This window comes from Pantherophis guttatus, chromosome 1 (genome assembly GCF_059756535.1).
Source record: "Pantherophis guttatus breed Tessera chromosome 1, ASM5975653v1, whole genome shotgun sequence".
NCBI classification, from domain to species: Eukaryota; Metazoa; Chordata; class Lepidosauria; order Squamata; family Colubridae; genus Pantherophis; species Pantherophis guttatus.
This window is the reverse complement of record NC_142063.1, coordinates 218,340,394-218,346,393: the sequence shown is the minus strand read 5'-3', so window position 1 is coordinate 218,346,393 and position 6,000 is coordinate 218,340,394.

Genomic DNA, 6,000 nt, shown 5'->3' with positions numbered 1-6,000 from the left:
AGTATCCTTTCCCTGGAGTGGAGAGGGAATGGAGATTTTACAGTATCCTTCCCCTGGAGTGGGGAGGGAATGGAGATTTTACAGTATCCTTCCCCTGGAGTGGGGTGGGAATGGAGCAGAGGTGGGTTTCAGCAGGTTCTGACCCAGTTCTGGAGAACAAGTGGCGGAAATTTTGAGTAGTTTGGAGAACCGGTAGTAAAAATTCTGACTGGCCCCACCCCCATCTATTCTCTGCCTCCCAAGTCCCAGCTGATCAGGAGGAAATGGGGATTTTGCAGTAATCTTCCCCTGGAGTGGGGAGAGAATGGAGATTTTACAGTATCCTTCCCCTGCCCACCAAGCCACATGCACCAAGCCACACCCACAGAACCGGTAGTAAACAATTTTGAAACCTACCACTGCAGCTTTTCCTATAAAATCTAAGAAAGGTATGAGAAGCAGGGAAGGCATATTAATAGATAAGGGCCCTATGCTCTTTTGCAAAATTAAGTCAAACCCAAGCCAGTATCAATGCTTCTGATGTGGCTTATTTCATTTTACATATATTACTTGGAAAAATTTATATTGCCACCAAGCTTAAATATGTAATTCTGGGTAGCGAACAATCCATATGAATGAATTTTTTTGTTTTAAAAATATCCATAAACAATTAAAATAATGCAAGGCAAAAAGAAGAAAAAAAGAACACCAAGACAGTACCTAGCAATTTTGCAAAAACAGTTTATCTGGCTCCCCTAGCCCTCCCTAATGCCCAGGGGAAAAGCCAGGTTTTAACAGTCTTTGAGAAGGTGTGGAGCCATCCAACTCTCAGGGAGAAGGCTGTTCTCAACAGGCAGTGTAGGAGAGAAAACACACCTCTCTCTCTCTCCTGCAAGATGACAGTGTTTTAATGGAGAGATCCTGGCGCCCACCATCCTGTCAGCTCTGGTGGAAATCTCAGAGATAGACAGTCCCCAAAGTACCCTGGCTCTGTGCCATGTTGGTATTTAAAGGTAATGCTAAACATTGAATTGTACACAGAAGCACATTGCAAGCCAATCTACCTCAAGCAGCGGTGCTGCAACGCAAACAAATTTTGGATCACCCCAGTGGTGAAATCCAAATTTTTTTACTACTGGTTCTGTGGGCATGGCTTTGTGGGCATGGCGTGGCTTTGTGGGCGTGGCATGGGAAGGATACTGCAAAATCTTCATTCCCACCCCACTCCAGGTAAATGATACTGCAAAATCCCCATTCCCTCCCCACTCCTGGGGGAAGGATATTGCAAAATCTCCATTCCCACCCCACTCTGAGGCCAGCCAGAGGTGGTATTTGCCAGTTCTCCGAACTGCTCAAAATTTCCGCTATCGGTTTAATTTAATTTAATTTAATTAATCATATTTCTATGCCGCCCAACTCCCTAGGGACTCTGGGTGGCTTACAACAGAAATAATACAAACAGTGAATATATTTTTTTAAAAACATTTTATATGTTTATATGTTTATGTTTATAAAAACATTTTAAAAGCCCATGCACACCATCCATGGCCGGATCTCGCTAGATTGAACAGCGAGATCAACAGCCCCAGGCCTGCTGGAAAAGCCAGGTCTTCACCGCTTTCCGGAAGGCCAATAGGGTGGGGGTAGTCCGTATCTCAGGAGGTAACTGGTTCCAGAGAGCTGGGGCAGCCACAGAGAAGGCCCTCCCCCGCAGGCCCGCCAGCAGGCATTGTTTAGCTGACGGGACCCGGAGGAGACCAACTCTGTGGGATCTTACTGGTTGCTGAGAGCTATGCGATAGAAGGCGGTCTCGAAGATAGCCTGTCCCTGAGCCATGTAGGGCTTTAAAGGTTCTCCAGACAGGTTCTCCAGAACTGTCAGAACCTGTTGCATTTCACCCCTGGATCACCCCCAAACTGTATTTACCAGTTCAAGTTTTAAAATATTCTCCAAGGACAGCCTCACATGCAACATGTTGCTATAATTTAACTGGAAAGTGACTAGGATTTGACTGATGGCACAGCCTCCTGTCCCAGGAATGAGTGCAATTGGAGCATAACAGGAATCCATGCAAAGGGACCCTGGCTAATAGCTGCCACTTCCTCTTTGAGTGGAGTCATGAGTCCACAATATAGAATCATAAGGATCTCTACATTGCACATTGCCTCTGTTGGGGGTCTGCTACCCATCAAAAGTTAAATTTGAGAAATCACCAGATCCAGGAGCTCTGAAGACCCGGAGTCAATTTTGCCAGCACTGAGCTTATCCTTTTCTCCAAGTAGACTGTAATTGCTTCCAGATACTGGATAACAACTTCAACAATGTCATTTGTGTTGTCTGGAATGGATATCTAAAGCTAAGTATCATTAGCATACCTATAGAATTTCACCCCATTCTGCCGGGTGACCTCACTTAGCAGTTTCATATAGATATTTAGTAGGAGTAAGGAGAGAATTAAGTTATGGCATACCCTACATATGACAGCCCTAGGGTTAGATCCACATTGTCTAGAAATGACTTTGGAAGAAGGAAGAGAACAGTGCCTCCCATTGTCAATTCCTGGCGGCAGTCCAGAAGGATACAATTTTTATTTATTTATTTATTTATTTATTTTGCAAGCATGTAGTAGATAACAGATAAGTTTGTATATGATATATGATTATGAATACATGAAATGGATACGAATAAAAGGGGACATTAGGACAGGGATGATAGGCACGTTGGTGTGCTTATGCACGCTTCCTACAGACCTCTTAGGAATGGGGTGAGGTCAACAGTAGACAGTCTAAGATTAAAGTTTTGGGGGTTTGGGGAAGAAACAACAGAGTCAGGTAGTGCATTCCAGGCATTGACCACTCTGTTGCTGAAGTCGTATTTTATGCAATTGAGTTTGGAGCAGTTTACCTTGAGTTTGTATCTATTATTTGCTCGTGTACTGTTGTGGTTGAAGCTGAAGTAGTCGTTGACAGGTAGAACATTGTAGCAGATAATTTTATGTACTACGCTTAGGTCAGACCAAAGGCGACATAGTTCTAAATTGTCTAAGCCCAAAATTTCAAATCTGGTGGCATAAGGTATTCTGTTGCGAGCAGAGGAGTGGAGGACTCTTCACGTGAAATATCTCTGGACTCACTCAATTGTATTAATTTTCATAGATCCATACATATGTGTGCACCTAATATGTATGCACATATTTTTATTAGTTCCTGGACATAAAAAAATAAGGAGAGGTAGTGGGGGGGAGAGAAGAGGAGGAGGAGGAGGAGGAGGAAGAAAGACAGAGAGAGAGAGAGAGACAGGGCATTATACAAATTCATTCAGGTCAAGCAATGTTTGCAGAGAGAGAATTATTTTGTTATGGAGAAGTAAATAGATGGATGTCTCCAGTGAAAGGAATAAATGTATTAGAACTATTGCTTGCCTGGCAGTCTGCCTTAGATTTGCAGATGAAAAGTCCATTCCCAAGTAGGAAAATATTCTGCATATAGCAAGGGCAAAATCAGGTGTGGTATTAAATACATGATTTGAAGTTAGGTGCATATTTCAAAAACTAAAAAGGAGGGATGGGACTTCAAGATGCCTGGAGTGGTTCTACCTTTTTCCTTTTCATACGAAGCAAAACTCCCCAAAGATCCCAGATTATGGAGGATACTCTCTCTGGATCTGAGTCAGGTTTTGACATGCTTAGTGTTCAAAAATACTGTAAAGATGCTCCTTCACCACAAATTTTAATTACATTTATTTTTAATTAATGCTTTTCCTATTTCAGTTTCTATTTTTGAATTTAGTAGCTTTTGCTTGATCGTTAAGGTAAGGAATGAATGAGAACTACGTAATCTAATTTTCCTATTCCTTCATTTGATTAAATATCACTCTCAAATCACAACTCATCTAGGATGATACATTTTATTATCTCATGTTCAGTATACAAGAAATAGCCTTTCATGTTGTAGCAATAATTTCCACAGGAACTCAGTGTAAGAATTACAAATATATATAGTTGAGCGTGTCTTTGTGTACACTATATGTTTTTTCTCATAGATAGTAATGAAAGTAATATTCTTCTATTTCTCTCAATGCCCTGAAGACTGAAATAGTCATTTGAAGGCAAATTACATTCGGATGATCCAAAGACAATTGCACACACTTTAGAGTGAATGACTCTTGTTTCATTTCCTGCACTTTTATCTTTAAGTCTACATGGATAAACTTTACAACATATAATAAGTTGTAACTGTACTTTGGGGGAAACAAACGGCAAATCTTTGTCATCGAACACTCATCTCACTCAGATTCTATTTAGCAACCCTGGATTTATTTATTATTCAGTTCTTACCTCCTGCAGACAATGAGAAGGAAAAATGTGAAAAACCAAAGGATCCCATTTGGAACCAACAGAAATTGTAGCCTGAAGCCCATCACATTAAAAATTCAGTGGAAACTTTAAAAATGCTTTACAACAAGCAATTATGGCAAGGATGCACATTTTTTCCCTCCAAACTAAGCATGATACGCCCTCAAAATAGAAAAGGCATAGATATAGAACTGAATAGAATCAAGGTTAAAAAAAATGAATTAAATACTCTAAAGTTAATATATAGAATGTGATTATTCTCTATGTGCATTACATTAAAATTAAATTAAAATTACAATTCGGTTGGGTAGCATTTGGACAATCTCTGCAGAAGCCCATTTAAGAAAAATAGAGGCCCATGTAACTCTGAAGACTTTGATTGTACAGTCCTAATTCGAAGTATTGTTTCACGTAACAATGTTCTTTAACCTTAAAAAAAAACATTTACGCAGAGAGCAGTCATAGTCCCCAAGCTAGTGCAGTGGGAAAATAACCTGTTCTGATGATCTGAATGGTAGCTTCAGCATCTTTACAATCATCCATCTAATTATAGTCTTGAACTGAATCCTGTAAGTGCTGTAATATTGTTCCTGAGTCGCCATGAAGGGACTATAAGACATATACCTTTATTGGTGAGTTACAAGGGAAGGGGAAAGAGGTTGTGTCAAAGGCCTAGTCTTGGGCCTAGCTCCTTATGATTTTTATTTCTTGGGTTTGAGAATGCCTCAAAGACTGCCTGTCTCCCAGGCAGGAGGTACATAAAATAACCCTGCCCTTTTTCCTGTTTGTGGAATTAAATAAGGTTCACCTTGTCTCAAGATGCAAGACTGGAGTACATGTTCGACTTGCTCCACAGCACTGCCAATATATAGAATATTGCTACCATCCATTCATTTGCCTCACCAAAGCAATCATAACAAAGACTATTATGAACTGTAGTTAATCAGCCTGGAGTATTTGGAGATAAGACAGTATACTGTACATGCATGCATGCATACATGCACAATCAGTCCATCAATCAAAAGTTGCCATGCATTTTAATCTGACAGCCAACCGAAAGTCACTATTCAGACACCAGGCTTCAGATGAATAGTCAAATGGAATCAATGAAAAACAACCTTGAAAATTGCTAATCAGCTAGAACTTGATTTCATTGAGTGCTGCATCAGGGTTTTGTTTGACCTCGGGGGGCTGGGGTGGATGTGGCCAGTTCAACATCACTCATGTCAGGGGAAGCATGTGATGGCCCGAGAGCTCTACCAGTGAAAACGGAGCTTAGGGCCCCCCCGCCGCACATGGCCCTTCCAAGCTCCGTTTTCAGCTGCGATGGCCTCCTGCAACCCTCTGCCAGTGAAAATGGAGCTCGCAAGGGCCACATTTGGCCTCCCAAGCGCCGTTTTCACTGGCAGACATACCGCGGGCCGGTCCTTTGCTGTTTCCAGGACGGCCCCGCAGACCAGATCTAAGCATCCTGTGGACCAGATCCGGCCCACAGGCCTTGCGTTTGACACCCCTGAGTTAGAAGGTGAAAAAGACTTAGCAATACAAGACTTGGCAATAAAATCATATCACTTCCGATAAAGGAGGGAGAAGTGGAGTCTCTTACTGCCAAAGAGAAGTACAGGAGAATGTGTGACCTGTGTTACCTATTGGTACCCCAATTAGGT